Here is a 19,689-nt window from a genome sequence, read left to right as displayed (position 1 = left end):
CACTAATGCAGCTAGCATGTGAAACGTGTAGGTTTTTAACAACCCCCTCAAGAAATGCTCACTGCTAAATATTAGTATATGTTACTACTTACAGGATGCAAATGACACTTTTCATTTTCTATTCAAAAATAGTTCCTAGCTGCAAACCTTTCTTATCAACGTTAAACAACACCTGGCAGCTGTTTAGACGCATTTGATATAAAACCTTGAGAGTGAGATGACAACATCAACAATTGATTGCAATTACCAACTCTGATTTAATCATTAAAGGCTAAGATCAGAATCCTGGAATCAGTTTGGGACATCCCATGATTTTGAAAAACAGGTTATGTCTATTTTGTATTACAGTATCATCTGTTTTCATTTTTTGAACCTTTTTCTCTATAAAATTAGAAGTCAATTGTTGGCTGTGTTTGTGTTGTAAAAGTGTCAGTTTTATTTGAAAGTTCAGAGTTTTATCTACTTCCTATTCATTTTAAATTCCTCCTGAAATCTGTCAGGTTTAGTTTACAGAGGCATTTGTCAACTGTGATAATACCATAGCAGACCGTGTCTATACAAAAGCATGTTTGGAAGATAGTTTTGATCATCTAAGCAATGGTAATGTGCCATGACAATTAGGCAACGGTTGTACAGTTTAATTTTGTGGTTGTATCTTGTATTGACAAAGAAATGATTATCAAACAATGTATAGTGATGGTTAAAGCAGTCTGAAAATCACTTTCATTTAAGAGACTAACACTGTAATATTCAGAAGTTATGGTAATTTAAGGATCAAATATCAGTACAGAAACCATTTAGCTAAATGAGCCACTAGCCAATAAAAAAATGGCTATTTTAATAGCTAATTTAAAAGAAATACCTGAATTACCAAAACAGATAATTGAGCAATTTAGCTTGTTATTTAGCAAATTGAATTAACTAAATAACTAGAATAGCTTTTTAGCTAAAACACAATACTAAATTTCAAGTTACCTAAATCATCTGTTCAGCTAATTAAGTTCAATTACCTAAATGGCTTATTTACCTGTTTAGTTATGTTTAGCTAATTTCACAGATAAACAGTTTTTTTTAGCTAAACAGCTAAGTTAGTAATAAAAGTAGCTAATTAAGATAAACAAGCTGCTATATTAATTTATCGTATTTATCTGAACTAATTTAGCTGTTTAGCTAAATTACCTAGACACTCACAGAGTATTTATTTTGTTGGCTAATAAAGTCAGACTAGACAAAGGCTAAAACAGACCGCTATTGGTGCTTCACTGGCCTGAAACTTCTTCTTTTTCTCATTTTCATTCCATGCAGGTGAATGGAACCAAATACAACGAGTCTGCATATATGTATTATAAATAGCTGTTTTTGTAAACAACAAAGATGGAAAGTCATCTTTACAAAATACCCCTCCTGATCTGCTGGTAGAAAAAAATGATAAATTACACTTAAATCTAACAACGATACAAAAACTACCCATATACTTTATATTTAGCTTTGAAGTCATTGCCAAACCTTTTCTTATGTTGTTCTTATTTGTTTCTAAGCTAAAAACCTTTCAGTCTCTGCAAGTATGGGTCCAATAAATCTTCGCTGTACTTTATCTTTAGACTTTCTTTGATAACTCATAAGGCCAAAAGATTTCACTTGGGAAGCTCTTTTTTTTTCTTTTTGTCTGACATCTTGTAGCCTCAAACCTTTGCAGAGAAATGGTATTGTGCTACATTTTCTCTCTACTTTTCACCAACCCCAATCAAACAGTGTGAACTTTACACATATTCTACGCCTCTCCAACTCACAGCTAGGAAGAGCAAAACTTGTTTGGCAATTAGCGAGAGACTTTATTGTATTGTCTGAAGAAGAAAAAAAGACCTGACAAAAACAAATAACCACTGCCTTAAACAGACTTCTTGATACGTATCATTATAAAGTAAAAAAAAAAAAAGAAAAGAAAAAAACGTGAAGGACATAATTATAGTGCCTTCTCCTTCTGATGTTGAGGCATATGGTTACGATCATAATCTTATCTTGTACATATATCTGTCCTTTCTAACTTTCCGGGCCAATACTCAGCCAAGTTGTCTGTTCATGCACTATAAACCTACATCCTGGTTTGGATCAAAATGATAAATAAAGACTGGAAATAGATCCATTTTGAAAACAAAATATGTTTAAAAAAAGTGTTGTTTTTCCTCTCATCCTTGGAGCAGTGAGGTCAGTATTTATAACAGAAAATTTCAATTTGGCGTTAATTATTTTGTTGCCTTTATTGCATTTGCTATTTATTTGAACATTTCCCTGGTGAGAGCTGAACAGCATTTACAGTGAGGAGTACAGTGCTAAGGGGTATAATAAGCTAGAATTAAAATGAAAAAATTCCTTTTTTGTTTCTGGATTGTGGAGTCGCGGTGTCATGGAAACAGCTATGTGCATGACAAATGTTATTCTGGGCTTTGATATTTATCATAAATGGTAACTGTCGCTTTTGATGGATTAACTTTGAAAAAGGCTGTTGGGGAAAAAAATTATTTTATTCCAATTTTTATTTACGTTTACTTACATGTAGTTTTTTTTTTTTCTTCACTCTCTCAGGTTCATGAGTGTTTATAGTTGTGTTTTTTTGCATCTCAGGTAGAATGCAAATTTTAAGCCCCGAGTATATATATGCTGTAGTACCACAGGTATTGGAAGACGTAACAAAAATCACAAGATGTACATGTTTCTCTCAGTTGTACATGTTTCTGTGTTTAATATGGTGCACTGTTACGGTAAATGTTACATATAATTTTGCATAGACCTAGTTCACAAAGAAAACTAGATTTGTAAAGCAACTGAAAACGATGTACAGTCGGTGTTAACGAAATCACAACAATGTTCATGACACTTCTTCCACTGTAACACTTTACTCATACGGTATGGGTTGATTAGTAATTATTAAAGATGTTATCACAGCCTTCAAAGATCTGTTTGCATCATGCATAGCTTTTCTTATTAGAAGATGGTGTATTTACTGTGACATGAAGTTTTATGAATGATCTGTAACCTCTTGGATATTTGAATGAAACTCATGTTAAAAGCCTGGAGCGGGGGGAGGGGACATGGGGAGGAAAGAAATGGGGGGGTGGTGATTCTTTTGTAATCCCCAGATTGGTCGTTTATGTTGTTGAATCTTGAATTTCTTTTTGTTCCCAGGTGACTTTTTTTTCTCTCCTTTGTGTAGTGAAGAGGATGTCTTCTCATTTGGCCATACATATTTTGTATTGGTTTACGCTAACATTTTTACAAAAGAAAAAAAAAATCTGAAGAGTACTTGTCTTAATAAAAAGATATCAATGTTTAACCCCACGTGTCACTGTGATTTGTTTAAAATTGTAGTTTAGCTTTTAGTCTAATCAAATCGGGACTAAATTCTGGAAATTAGACACGTCCTGAGTTAAAACGTATGTGGAGCTCAAAATTCTTCAAATAGCTTTTATTTCCGTGTATGCAAATGCATTGGGGACACGCCACATTCTAATTTCAATCAAAATAGAAAGATCAATTAAATGTGTTATCAATCTACAGAAAGTAATGAAAAAAGGAAGTTTGGGCTGTCCAACAAAATATCAACATGGATTTTTAATTAAAAGCATTTACTTGCAAATCTACTGTACAAACTGAAAACGCTTGGAATTTTAGATGTAACCAAATCTAACAATTAGTTGTACAGTGCTGTGAATTCAGATTTTTTTAGATTTATCAAACTATTTTTCAAAAGTGGAGTGGCCAGGCAACCAAAATTACTTGAAGTACACATAAAAACCCTATCCAGGAGTTCACAAAACATTTCCACAAAAAAAAAAAAAAAAATTATAATCCTCCAATATCTGTTGAACACATTCTACAGACTGAAAATTGGAAGGTTTCTGTCTTGTGACATCAGGAGTAAAGCTAACAGCATTTCAGAAAAGAACATCAGACTGTACTCACAGTCAAACATCCTTGCGGTAGGCTACTGTTCTAGTATTGTGCCGCTTTGTTGTTTAGGATTATGGACTACATGCCATCATTAATCTGTCCATGAATTCAGCTCTAGGAAAATAATATGCCCAGGATAGTTGGGCTATTATTGTTTTTATTAACTGCTTTTCTGTATTAACTCCAGTTATCTTTGATATTAAAGTCAGATTGCGCTGAAACATTCAAGTGTGGCAAGCACTAACAAAATAAGTTTGTTAATGGGAAAATACATTGGTACAGCCCCGTAAAATCACTGTTTCAGAGAACTGCTTCCTGTCAGTGTGGCACAGTTTAACCATCTTCTGGAACCTATGAAAAAGCATTCAAATCCAGAGTCCCTCTGCATGTTTGGGGTTTTCCTCACATCACGATAGCTTGGTTTAATATTGGTGGCTTCAAATAGCCGTCTTTTTAAATATTCCAGCACTCACAAGTAAATGATCACCCTGGAACTATTTACTTGCCGAATCCTTGTCATTTTCTCTGTTTTGTGATCAAGTTGAAAAGCAGTTTTCTTCCACTTGTTTCTGATTTTTCTTTGTTTTTTTAGGAATTGAAGATTATTTTAGTTATTTTCTGCTCTTTCCTTTTCCAACTTTTCTTTCTTAAAAAATAAAACAGAACAAGTACTTTGTTTTCCAGATTGTCTGGATTGAAACAATTTACTCTAATTTTGAGAGTGGAATATATTATAACCACCACCTAAAACACTTTCAGCATTCATCTTCAAATCTGGGCAACTTCCTTATTCACATAATCACTGATTTAATTGATTGAACTTCACACTATTTTTTTGAACACACCCCTTTCAATTAATGATTCAGCTTGATTGCCATGCATGGCATGACACTTGGATTTCCGATGCTCTTCTACAGTTGCCATCAAATTATTATATTAGAGAATTAAAACTTGACTCCTACTGGGCAACAGTGACTTGTGAACATCTCTGAGACCTATCCTTTTCCAGGGCAGAAAAAAAAGAATATTTTACCTTGCATTTGTTGTCAAATTCACTTTGCTTGTTTAACAGGGTGAATGCATTAGGTAGATTGAACCTTTTCGCTCCATTCTGCCCTGCTGGTGCTTGTCAAATTTACAAAAAAAGAAAAAAAGAGCACGCTTTTGACGCGCTGGAAAAATATTGTACCGCTGTCGATTGTATGTTGGTGAATGGCAGCAGCGGCAGCAATCTGGGCTCCCATCGGTGACTGACAAGCTCGTTGTGGAGCAGATAGAGGCAAGGAACGTTTTAAACGACACAATGACTGACACCGACAGGCTCAGGGGCCCTGTTAAAGTTTCCAGTTGAACACTGGATGCTGGTGATTTGACAAATTGATAGGCATTTTGGGGAACAAGACCTAATTCATAACCATAAGCTATTCTGTCATCATAATTCTGTCAGTACTGCCATTTCCCATTACTTTTAAGTGATCCATTCCAGGTAAAGGTCAATAACATTATTCAAACTTTAATGGGAGTAGTCTAACCTTCAAAACCAGCCACTTTTCTCCCTTATTCATACAATCATTTGAATTTAATGCTTCTCTCAAGGAGTATTAAATAGCCGTGCAAAGGCTGATTCCTTTTGTGAATCATGATGAATTAGGCTTTGTATCTTTCTTTCTTTTTTCACTTAACACAAAGTAAAAATTTTGAAGTTACACACAGCACTTAGTAGCACCCCCGGTAAAGATGTGTAAAACGGCTTAAAATAGATTAACCTTTTGTGGCATTAGTATATTCTTACACTGAAAAATTAGACTGATCTGTCCTTTTATGCGAGCGCATTTATTCAATGAAGAAAATTTCCAAACTGAAAAAATTTGGCACCTCTAATAAATTCTTTAAAATATGTTAACTTGAACCACTTTGTAATTTAAGACATCCTTTTTTTAAAGCTGTCTTAAAAGTCTTAGTTTACGTAAGCTTTAGATATACTGTGTCACAGAGGCCAATTTCTCTCATACAGTGTTGTACACAGGAAAAAAATGGTTAAAGCAAACCTGATTTAAAAAAGTCCTACTGTTGCATAACATACTAATGGCAACGGTCACAGTGGGATTTCTAAACTTCTGAATGTTCCAGTTAGAGCTGTTGGAGTCATAATCAGAAAGTGTAAAGAACATAATTTCACCATAAACCTGCCACAGCCATGTGCCCCCTGTAAAATGTCTAACAAAGGAGTCAAAAAAATAATCAAAATAGTTACCAAGGAGCACTTGTACAGCACCTTAGAAAGACCTGTAAGTAGCAGGTACAGATTTTTTTCCCATTAAAAGAATAGTATGCACTCAACCACAATAGCCATTATGCTAAATCATTGTGCAAGACTGCGTTTATGAAGAAAAATCATGTTTAAAAGTGTTTAAAGTTAACAGTGGGAGATTTTGGCAAGTTGGATGAGATGAAAGCTGAAAGCACCATGGCAAAGGTGAACTTTATGTTGGGAACACAAGGCTCTGGGCTGTCTTACATCACATGGTGCTTGCAGAATTCATATAACTAAAGGAAGAACTCATGGAGAAACGTACCGGGAAGTTCTTAATTAGAATGTGAAGACGAATACCAGTGTGGATTTCCAAATAAACACTGTAGTCCCAAAGACACAGCCCAGGAAACCCAAACCCAAAGTAACGTATCCCAGAACCTCACGGTTTGAAGACGGTTCTGCATGGAAGAATGGGTCACGATAATACCTGCGCAATGCATGTGACTAGTTTCTCCATACAGGAGTTGTCATTACCAAAAAAGTACAAACTATTGTAGCATGCATGTTCAATAGTTGTTTTTTTATGTGTCATTTGACTCATAACTTAATTTCAGAATCAGCTTTAATCACCAAGTTGTTTCATGCAAAGAGAAATTTGACTCTGGTTTTTGTGCAGGATTTGTAGGTTCTCCTGAGATCTTAGCTGCCCTTTTATTGAACCCAGCCCACCGATTCAGGTCTGATTTGCTTTAATAACTGACATATTTCCCCATTTTATATCTTTTCCCCTCTTTTTTACTTTTTTTCTCTATCATTTGTGGGTGTTACGTCCACCAGGCTCGTTTGGTGGGGCAACATTAAGGGAGACCACACAAGGATTTCCGGGTTAAATTAAAACTGAATTTGTTAAATTATACTAAATAAATAAAACCTGAAGAGGGAATACCTGAAATAAGAAACCAAAATGGATTAATGCAAAACCCATAACTAACCAGAAAGGCCTGTCTCTCAAACCCTACAAGGAAAATAAGGCCAGGACTGACTGCAACCGTAACAGTGGGAAACGCCTACAAATAATGGCTACTCGCCTAAACCTGCCCATACCTGCAAAGCAATAATTCAAAAATATAACTACTCCTGCAACAAACTAGGCTGGATTAGGAACCAAGTTATTCTTGCTTCTTGCCTCTGTGCCCACAGGATGGGTATAGAATAAATAAATCCAATACTCATGAAGAGAGAGCTGTAAAGAGTGGCCTCTTTATGTCAACCTGGCAACATTTATTAAAGCTTTTTTTTTTTTTTACACATCATTACAAGGATGCCAATAACGGTGGTCAGTGCTGTAATCTGAGTTATTAAAAAGGTCACACATTTTCCAGTTCATAGGTGTCCAGGTACCACCATGTGATGTTCCAGATTAATATTACTAATCCTATTTAAATGTTCAATTTTAATTTGGAATGACATGTTTAAGTATAATTAGCACAATGGGGAAATTAAGAGTGGACCAATGTCTGAGCGTGGCCTGCTTGGCTGACTAATTAATTGATTAAGATTGATGGTATGTACCACTTGGCCTGGCTGAGGTGTAATTAAATATTGCAGGAATAAACAGCGAGTGAACAAAGACAAAATGCAACATGCTCTGACTTAACTATCACTCCCTTAACGTCCCGGCTGTTTAGTACAAGCTAAGAAAACTAGCTCTAGTATTTTCCACATAAATGATTTATAAAAGAAAATAAGTGTTGACAGATTGCTTTCATTTTATTGTATTATTCTTAAGATGGCCCGAAATGCCTTTTAACTCACCTTTTCTTTCTTTGTAGATAGATGCTGGTTGGAATTTATTGCAACAGAATCATGACAGACCAAGACACATGCAGAGAATTTCAAAATGTAGAATAGCAGGTGATGGAAAAATGTGACTATAAATAATAATTTCCAAACTTCATGCACCATTAATGCAAGATTTGTCCAGTAGAATTGCACTGAAAAGCAAGCAAACCTATTAGGAATTTTTATTTTTTTTACTTACTTACTTGATCCATACAGGGTCGCTGGTGGATGGTGACATTCTCTACAAAAAGCTGGTTGCACGGGTGTGCACGCTGGTAAACTAATACATTGCCGAAGTACCTTTTTTTTTTTTTTTTCCATTTTCAACATTCATTCTTCTCGAGGTTGCACCTGTCATCACATATAGTGAATCCCTGACATTTGCTCATATGTATCCAGTGCTATGGTTTGCAGAGAGGTGACAGAGGATCAAAATGATCTTATTGCACAAAGGAATCGGTCTGGAAAAGAGTACAACGCATTGCATAAATACCATGGCACAGTACCAGACTTTCAGTAATAAAATATGGGACAACGGTGACATTTTTCCAAAGCTGATGAAAAGACGGGACTGAATTTGGTCAGATTGGCCGCCGGGAGGATGACAACTACACTGAAGGGGGTGAAGGGATTTTCAACAAGCACTAGTTGTGTTCTACATGTGACAACAACCTCCTGCATTTGCATTATGTTCCGACTCGGGAACAAGGTTGCAAGACAGAAGCAATTTTTCAACCAAGAAAGGACCTCGCTAAAATCTCAGAATGTTGTCCAGGCTGCACCTGCCTCATGATCGCTGGAGACACCAAACCTCAACCCTAAAAAAGGAATACCAGGCCTGAGTAATAAATGGATGGAACAAAACTTTAACATGTGGGGGTCAAATTCCCCCCACAAAAATGTTTGACAATAAAACAATAAGGCATCATGCTCTGTGGTTACCTTCCTTCAGATTTGGATTTGTTTTGTCTAGGTGGATCAAATTTCTGAAAAGTTCTAACTACCAGTTTTGGCCCAAACCTCCAAGTTTGCTAAAACAGATGAAGATAAAGAGGGATTTTATTCATCAGCCTCTCTGAGCCAAACCATGCATCAAAATCAGCGAAAGAATGACACCATGAGAGGAAAATCAAAGCTTTGAAAGAGACCAGCTATTAGTCCAGGGCTAAATCTGACAGATAATCACTTGAGGAGGGCTGTGGACAAAAGATGTCCTCTGATAAATCTGGAGATGTTCAGGCAGGGTTAAGTGGGCCAAGTCAGGACGAGGAACGTCGATAAAGAAGACCGAATTCTGAATTCAAATCAAAACTTGCTTCGGCTAAGTTTTACTTGAACGACGAGTGGAAGTAAACAATCAGAATTGTCTGCCTTTTATCTTGCCTATTATTTCTCTTCTCCCAACGCTTTGCCTTTTTTGAACTTGTCTTTTGAAGTTTAATTTTCTTCTCTTTGATTGTTTTTTTTTTTGTCATTTTCATATGTAAAACACTTTGTGAACTTTGGTTGATTTTTAAAGTGCTTTATAAATAAAGGTTGTCTTGATAAACTCAGTGTTTTTATGATTGCATTGTACAAGATGAAACCTGCCTCCTGCCTTTTGGCTGCTTAGATAAGCAGCAGCTCCCCCTTGACCCTACAAGGATTGAGCAGGGACGGATGGATGGAGAAGATGTGTGTCACACAGTCTTTAAATCATTTATCATGGTGTCATTTTGTCCCCCCCACAGCAATCTGCCATTTTAACTAGGGTATGTATGTATGTACACTTTACAGATTCAGTGTATGTTTGAGCCTTATTGTAGGACTCTCATGTTTGCCCTGCAGGAAGAGTTCAACCTTTGACGCAGGTATTTCACAGTGCTCTCCCCAGGTTTCCAGCAGAACATTGCAAGCCAATGCACATATCTGTAAATGCCACACCCCGCTGCTGTACTGATGCAAAAAAAAACAAAAAAAAAAAACATATTTAACCCTAGAATTGCCCAACGATTTCCCTTTGTGAGAGCCCCACGATAGATTGAGGACATTCTGCAGTTTGTCCCCATCTCTGGCCAACATCTAAGCACAGACTGACCTACCCGATGATTCAAATGGATTCCCCAACCTATAAAATATAACCTCCCTGTCCTTTCAGTCACAGGTGTGTTGCGCCTTCCAGTAATAGTAACAGGAGTTGTGACTGTGGCTGACATCTGTTTCTCAGGTGGACGAGACAAATTTGTTGATCCTGGAGAGCAATAGTTACACTTGGCTGAACTGTCCAGGGTCACCTTGATGTATCTATGGCATTTCTGCAATTTCTCCTGAGCAATCTTTGCTCAGTGGCAGCGAGCCTCATTCTGCTTTAAAAGAAAAAAAGCCAGTGCCATCGGGGGAATGCTTTTGAGGTCCATGTGGTTTGAAGCAATCTTCAGGTATGTGGTACATGTCAATCAAAGAAGAGGATGGCCTCATATTGGCTTCTCTTCTCGCCAGTGCACCCTACTGCCATTCCCTCTCCAAATACAAGACATACAAGCACCTGGTAAAATGTGATGTAAAGAAATCATGATGAAAATATGATTTATATCATAATGCCTATATATTTTTTTCTTTATCCTGGTCCAGTTCTGACGCTCACAAGACAGGTAACAGCAAAGGTTGGATTAACTTAAATTCAGAAGCCAGCGTTAGATTTGTTTTACCTTAAAAACCGGAAAAGTCAGAAAGCCATCATTCATTTTGACAGACCACAGGTGTAGGTACTGTAAAATTATTCAGTTTGCAGCCACAATGTCAAAAAACACTCAGAGAAAATTTCTTACAAACCTCCTGCCCTTTAAGCGATTTCACATTCTATAAACACCATTCCTGGTGTTCAACTTAAACAGGTAGACAAAACGATCCAGAAAACTCTGGGCTCTCGTTTATATGTCTGAATTTCTGACTCACTCTCATATATATATATATATATATATATATATATATATATATATATATATATATATATATATATATATATATATATTTATGAAACCACATATGTTTTGGATTTTCTGCTCCCTTAGTTTGTCTCTGACTAATATTTAAATTTGCTTGATTTTCAGTAACATGTGTAACAAACACACAAGAACAAGAAATTAAGATTCAAATATCAATAGCCTTCATGGTCATTACATATTGTTTATATATATATACATACAAATTTAGGTCATATGCGCAATTGTTCTGGGGATGACTGTGGGACCTTTGGTGATAAAAATGCGATAAATAATTTATTATAAAACCATGAAAATTAGAGACAGACAGCCCTGACTTCCTTTTCATGAGAATGTCTTGTGAACACAGAGAGGCTTCTTCAAATTCAATGTAATACAGACCACTATAAGAGATCTTTCCTGCCAACAACCATCACTGTCTACGATAACTCTTTGAAGAATTTGGATTAATATGTTATTATTGCAACAATATTTAATTTCCCTTTGGGAACAATAAAGTATTTTTGAATTGATTTGAAGTATAATTTGTTTTTGTTTTTTTAAATTAGACAGTTCAACGTGATAGCGATTGGGGGGACTTAACATGATATCGGTACATTTTAGTCGTAAAAATCCCACTGGAGCCAATATTTAACAAATAATCTAATTCTGTAGCATTCATGTTTACCTAAATCTACTACTTGAAAAAATGTGTCTTTCATTCAAATCCCACATGTCTTAAATGCTTGGAAAATGCCAAGTCATGTTCCAGGAAAACAGATGAGCCATTTGTTTCAAACAATGTTGAAGGACGAGCACCTGAAGCCTGTGATAACCACAACACAATTATCTCCAACTGCTGCCGGATGACCCAGAGAAATCTGCATTAATTAACAGCACACACAGCCGGCCTGTTAATCCCGTACCGAAAGTGTCAGGGAGAAAAGACTCGTGTTTGGGAGGTGATTAACTTCCCAACCTGAAAGATGCTGTGAACAGCACTATGGGCTCTAATGTCAGCGGTGTTGCTGCTTGATGTTTTATTGCTCTGATATTTAATCACAGATTGATGTTTACCAGAGGGAGGAAATGTGCTGGATGTTGATGTGTAAATTTAAGGTGCGATTAATGAGAAAAAGCTTTTGGGGGGGGTGGGGGGGGTTCTGTTTTACTCCTCTCTCCCTTCAAAAATTAAATGCTTCAGACAGGAAATGGGTAATTATCTGCTCAGTCTCGGCTTGAAGCACCATCCTCTGATGTCCCCACATAACCAGATCTCAAGGTGACTCTTCGCTGCCGAGGCAAAGTTTTTTGGTTTTTTTTTAGCAAATTTATATTGACGTTCCGCTTCATAGCCACCACCCACATACAATAAGCAGAGCTAACGTTCCCCAATCTTCTCCTCTTATCTTTTATTGCTCCACGACGGCATGTAATCTTCCTATCATATTTAGGACTGCAAATGCATAATTAATTTCTATTTAAACCAAGCTCTTAATGTTAATCACTTAGTTATTTGTGATTATCTTTTAGGAGATAGTTGTAAAAAAAAAAAAAATAGGCTTTTTGTTGCACCATGCTTTTCTTTAATCATCTAGTTTCTTTCTGAGCAGCAGTATGGCTGTTTTAAAAAAAAAAAACATTAATTACTGTTCTTTTGAAAAGTATTTCACTTGAACTTTTAAAAAAAATTAATGTTAAAACCACGCACGTCTAAGCATTTTATTGGGATCTCCTACGAGAGAAGTGTAGTGCTTGACAAATAGAAGACATATGACGAATGTTTCTTTTTTTAATACAAATAAAAGTAAAAGTGTGGAGTACATTTGTATTCAGCCACCATGAGTCGATACTTTGTATAAGCACATTTCCTGCCATTACAGCTACGATCTCTGCCAGCTTTGCACAAACAGAGATAATTCTCACTCATTTTTCTTAGCAAAATAACTCAAGCTCAGTCAAACCAGCTAGAGGGAATCAGCGAAGATTAGTTTTCCTGTCTTGCCACAGATACTCAATAAGATTTAGGTCTACACTTTGAGTGCACCCTTTTTGTCACTTTGGCAGTATTTAGGGTATTTGTCCTAATAGAAATATTTATTTATTTTATGACGTGCATAACTCCATTCACCTTACCATCAGTCCTGACTAATCTCTCTGTCCCTGAGAAATGAAAGACTCCCCACATCATGAAGCTAAATGGTTTTGTTGTGTTTAGGTTTTTCTTTTTTTCTCCACCTCACACGAGGTTCTCCAAGAAGCCAAAAAACTGTTTTTTGCTCCTTCCAATTGTTTGCTGTCTCCTCTGCATTGCTTGTGGCAAACTGGAAATAGGATTTATTATGGTTTTCTTTACACAGTGGCTTTCTTCTTGCCACACTTCCCAAAACACCAAATGTATAGACTTCACAAGTAGAGGTCTTCCTCACAACGGTTTCTCTCACCTGCATTGTGGACCTCTGCAGCTCCTCCAGAGTTACCGTAGGACTCTAGGTTGCATCATTCAGTCAATGAATGTATTTGTCTTGGTTGATTTGCAGGTGCGCACGTTCGTAATTTTCTGATGATACATTGACCAGCGCTCTGTGAAATGGCCAATAGCTTCTTTCACTGTTTTACAATTCAATCCAACTTTTAAGCACTCCACAACCATATGACTGAACTGTCTGCTGTGTTTCTTGGTCTTCATTATGCAGTTTTTTTTTTTTTTTTTTTTTTTTTACTTTTCATCCATGTACTCCTACAACCATCTGGAGACTTAACAGAACACCTGGGTTTACACAAAGATTACTTGATTGACTAACGAGAGGACTTCTGGATGCAGGTGGCTGCACTAGAATTTATTTAGGGGCATTAACGTAAATTAACGTAAACCATACAGTCTTTAAAAAAATGAAATTCATGACTCATTTTCTTCCACTTCCTTCCATTTTCCATCCACCAATTATGCATTACTTTCTGCAGGTCTATCAAATGAAACCCCAATAAAACACACTAAGGTTTAAGGGTGTACCAAAACGTTACAAAATGTGGAAAAAGTTCACTAGGTACAAATACTTTTTGCAAGCCACTGCGTGTATCCGTTGCCAGCATCAGTGTTTGATGATGGAAAAAAAAAAAAAAGTTGAATCCTCAAATTAAATGAAACACATGGAGCAGGAGCAAACTAGTGGGTGGCTGCAGGAACAATGCCACTTTAATAATTTATCACTCTGAGTCTATTTTCACTTATTAAATTAATTAGTCTGGTAATTAAAAGTTACATGTTTTAATTAAATTGCCAATGAATCCTAACATTGGTCCTCCACCTGAAAAGAAGGCATCATGGGATGAAGTTCATCAGCTTGACTGAGCTCAAACTTAAATTCAGTCCCATTTGGGAAGACGTGGATGAATGAAAAATTATCTGTTTCATGCTCTGTAACCCATTCAAGTCACTCTTTATGACAAGAATTAGAGATAATAACACTTTGTCTTATTCAAACAGAGAAGCCTAAAATGAAGATGAGGAGGGGAGAAAAGGGTTTAACTTTACAAGAGCTTGTATACAGAATTCCCTAGTAAATGTCCAATTGCTTTTAAAACTTCAAAAACACACAGTAAAACTCATCTGTAGTTATTCTAGCATTTAATAGACAACTTTAAACACATACTTTTGAATAAATGTGGAATTTGAAGCTAGCAAATCAATCTGAAATCACTTCAAAGTGTTCTGAAATTAAGTGACAAAATGTGCTTTACCTAGCATTTATTGGGATAGATCGTGCAATATTTTGTTTTCATAAAACATTTATTTTTCCTATTACTGAGGCATCAAAGCTTTGTTATTCAAGGACTGGGTAAACAAAATGCCTAACTGGAAGAAAGACAAAAACAAAGGTAAAGGATCAACCACATATTGCCATATTTTACAGTCATAAATCCTTAAAAAAGAGGATGTAACACTAAAATAAATCACTATTAGTCGTTGCATTGTTTCTCAAAGCAAAGAGGTAATTTTAAAAAAACACTTTATTGAAAAAATAAATAAAATTGAGTCACTCCCTTTAAAACAACACTGCCCAACCATATTGTATATGGATGTCAACCTGTAATGGTATTGGCAGGAAATATTTGAACTGATCATAGTTTGAGCAATTTTCTTGACAAAAGATATCATCTCAATGGAGATATGTCCAATGGATAAAACCAAAGTAAAATTTCTAGTTTGATTACAGTTCATTCTGACTGTGGAAAGCACCTTGTTGACCACACTGAAAAGGGGCTAAGATGATGCTACAAGTATCATCTATAGAGGAGCAGTGGGTGGGGGAGACACATTTTGCTTGGGATTATGAAACAACTAGAATCTAGAGTGTTTTAGGTCTCCAAGCCACTGTATTCAGAGAGCATGTCTCCTGACTTCTTTCTCATCACCACAAATCTATAGAGAAAAGTCTTCACTTATATTCATAATCGAGGCTTCATTTTTTTTTTTTTTTTTCTTTTGGAGCAAACATGGTTTTATGCCTCAGTTTGGTGCTGCAACACGTTTTGGCAACTTTGGGCTCCATTCCTGCTGACTTGTGCCAATTTTCTTTGTGTCACACTTTTTCATGTTTCTCAATTTTTGGACATAGAAATTAATCTAACTTCCATCGAACAAACGTCTCAAGTGTACAAATTATGTTAGTAATGAAAGTTGCGTTTTTGTAAAGATTTAGCAGTTACCTTATTTTTGTGGCACAAACAGGCAAGTCATAGCCTAATCCAGCATATAACCTCACATATTATATTGAGATGTGCGATTCCATGCTTTACTGACAATGAGCAAAGTAATTTTACAAAGATATTTCAGTTTACATTCATCAATACAAGAAATAACACAGCTCCCCTGCTGAATTAATTAATCCATAAATTCATTAGTAATGGAAGTTCCCAGTAAAGAGTGTTTAATAGTTAATTTGCTATCAACCAACCAGTCCCAAGGAGTTAGTCTTAGCTTGTCTCTGGTGTGTTTGTCATTCAGCTTTTACCAAGTATCTAATGGGGAGACTAATTGTTGCACGCTATTGCAGAGGTAAAACATTAGCACATGACACATGAATAACTGTTTCATACGTATCATTGAATATATTTGTTGGATCGGGCACACGGACAAGTTTCAGCATACTGCCAGAGTATATTGCTGGAGCTCACTATGCAGTCTGCTTGATGCAGGTTGCACAGTTTGCTGCTCAGCATGGTATTCCTGGACATTATTTAGAATTTATAAAAGGTGTGAATCCTGCCTATTTTTTTATGTCAGGAAATTCTGAAAGAATTCCCTTCCTTTAGCCAACTGACTGTCAAATTCCAGCAACAGGTTGGGACGGAGGATTTATGTGTTACTCTACATACAGTCAGAGAAAACTGGAGAATCTGACAAAAATAAATCTATAAGAACGGTAGATCAAAATCTTTGCTGGTGATACTTGAACTCCTCCGCTCCATCTAGACACTGACCTCCAACCTGGAAGGAGCAGTCCACCTTTTCTTGGTTAGAGTTACAGCCTTGGACTAACAGAACCTGACTGTGGAAACTGTCAACTTAAGTGCAAACTACAAGGAAATCGGTGACAAAAAGGGATCCAGCACTTGGAAACATCTACATATCTACACCGAATCACTGTATCTAGCCGTGGTACTTGACCCTGGTCATTCTTCTTCATGTCTTAGATGTATTCCTGCCTGAACACACCTGGTTGAATTCATTCCCCAGCAAGATTTCAAGTTCTACAGAGACTTGCTATTGACCAAGGTGTGACCAAAGAATCAAATTTGGGGAAAATATATATTTTGTTAGCTGTAACAAATCTTATTACTGACAGTTAAGAATCAAAATGAAGGAGAAATGTGTCCTCCTGAAGGTTTTCTTGAACCTACAGTCTGAATTTTGGCATACAAAATATCCTTTTTTTTTTCCTTATTCTGCTTCTGCCAAAAAATGTTATATTTGCTTAGAAACTTGAATTTCATGCTGAGATTAACCAAGAGCAACTGTAACCATTGCATCCTGGTTTGGCGGTGGAGATTTTGGAAGGTCTGGATCTAGACGTTTACAATGAAATGTTTGTCATTCACTTCCTTTGTTCAGCTGTGCAAAGGATCAAGTCTTTGGCTGGTAAAACATCGGCGAGCGGAGCTGTTTATACAGTTTGCTCGTGCGGCGGTCGCTGCGCGTCCACACTGAGTCTTGACACAACAGTTACAATTGCACGTGTGCAACACGACAACGCACCGTGGGATGAGGGAAGCCGTCATCTGAAAAATAATACTTGCGCTATCGCTGTGTGTTCATTTTAAGACATAAAAGGCCTGAGCATGAGATCTGTGAGCACCCAGTGTTGGAAGCATTCTCTATCCGAGTCGCTGCGAACAAAAGACAACAGAGCTGGTGAGACGAGAAAAATGTGTGCAGAACAGAACAAAAGAGACAAGTTAAAGGAAACAAGATGGAAAGCGCTTTTTTTAATGTGGTTAATTAGTGTTTTGAGAAATGGTGGCATTACCACCGTGTCATTTTTAGAATTTAATTACAGACCCCCTGGTAATTAAGGCAAATGTAAGGATGAACCACCCTCTACATTACCTGGAAACACACCCTGGTATCCTTTACCTCAAGACAGTACATTACTCCTGTAATCTGGTGGATGCAAATGCACCTGAATTTAGATTTTTCTTCTTACTAGATTAGTGGATTTTATTTCATTGAAACTATTTCAGATCATTCTTAAAAATAAGCAATGTGAATCTAGCAATCAGTTTATTTATTTTATGATTGTATTATCTTTTAAAAATGTGTTTCACTTCTGTAACTCTTTTTCAGGTGTGCTGCAGACTTTCCCTTTTCCTTACTATGTTGTAGCATTTCTTTTTGGTCTGCACCCCTTTGGTCAGATGCATTGGGGATCCTCCCACAAGCTTTTCACATTAGCTTGCCTAAGTGTAGCTCATTGTTACAAAATAACAAATCTAGTGTAACTCAGTCAGATTTGCAGGCCGTCTTCCTCCCACACTCCTCTTTAGCTCACCCCAAGAATTTTCAATGGGATTGTGATACAATTCAATTGAGTTGAGTTTATTTGTATAGCACCGATTCACAACAAATGTCGTCCCAAGGCACTTTACAAGAAAAAGTCAACTGAATCCAATGGTACATACATATTCCGAGTCAGTTGTGAACATTTAAATTTGATCCTACTCACCAAACAATGCAGTCAAGATAAAAGTATTCCGATTGGTTAAAAATGTTTTTCATCAAAGGAAACCCAGCAGATCAGGGCTTTGTGATGCACTCTCTAAAGCATTGACAAAATTGTCCTTGAGCCACTTGTAACTATGTTGGTAGTTTGGTCAGGATCATTGTCCATTTGGAAGATCCATTTTTGCTCAAATTGTCAATTCCTGGCTAATGTCTTGAGACATTGCTTTAACATTTCCACATGATGATATTTCCCAATGATTGTTTTGAAAAGTGCCTTTTTACGTTGAATTTGGAGTAATGGCTTCTTCCTTGCTGAGGGCCATTTCAGCCCTTGAAAACTTCTGGATTGTTTCACTGTGGATAATGACAACACTCTCTCACTAGCTTCAGCCAACAGCTACATACACTATGTGTTTTGCATTTGCTCTGGGGATGATTTGCACATTTGTCACCAAATCACATTCATCTCTTCAACAAAGAACCCTTCTCCTAACCTAATGTTATGAAGATTGGAAATTCCATGCTGCTTTTACTTGCACATACCTGTTTGAAAAGATTAATTTGGTGCCTTCAGGCCCAAGGATGTCACAGACTTTTTGAGGTCCACACTTCTCTTCCTAAAATGTTGCCTGATTTAATTTGATTTTTTCCATATTATCACACAATTTAGCACCACATGTGAGGTGTTGCCTTAAATTACATCTAGAGGTATGTCTCCATTTAGTTAAAATAAAGACAACTGATGTAATTGGAGCCTTTAAATACAATTAACTGAAGTTTTTACAATTGTTTAAAGGGGCAGCAATTTTGGTGTATGTAAAGGACTTTAAAGGCAATAATCAAAACTTATCTTTAAAAAAGATCACACCATTTTGGCATTTAGCACTGGTATTTTACAAATGAAAAAATTTTACGGTAATCAGTTTTAATGTGCAATGGGGAGGGAAAAAAAGCTAGTGTGACTTTTGAAACTGTTTAGATAAATATCTGGTTTTTCAGTTGTAATACGGACTTATTCGGTTGAAACCATTATTACTGTTTCAAGACAAATCAAAGTGCAACTAAGCAAAGGAAATGTCAACAATCTTTTTATGAAAACTATGAAGAAAGGGACAAAATATAGTTAGCTTGCCTTGAACCACACTGCCTTTGGGTTAAATCTCAAATAGGTATTCGAAAAATGATTTTGTCTTCACCCTGAAGCATATTTCATTCAAGATTCAAGAAGATCTTTTTAGAGACACAACTTATTCCCAGGTTTATAATGCCTTATTTCTTATTGTAGAAAATGTATTCAATGAGCACAATGAAATGCACATGAAACTGCAGAAGAGGAGCGCTATCTGGACCTAGTGGAGCCAAAGTAAGAGCTGTCTTCACATTCCTGCCACAAAGTTGAGCTTGTTCCCAGTGGACGTTGGACTCCATGACATTTGTGCTTTCTCTCTGCTTCCGATTGT

This window comes from Fundulus heteroclitus, chromosome 18 (genome assembly GCF_011125445.2).
Source record: "Fundulus heteroclitus isolate FHET01 chromosome 18, MU-UCD_Fhet_4.1, whole genome shotgun sequence".
Classification (NCBI taxonomy): domain Eukaryota; kingdom Metazoa; phylum Chordata; class Actinopteri; order Cyprinodontiformes; family Fundulidae; genus Fundulus; species Fundulus heteroclitus.
The sequence above is the reverse complement of the archived record's forward strand: the minus strand, read 5'-3'. Positions refer to the sequence as shown.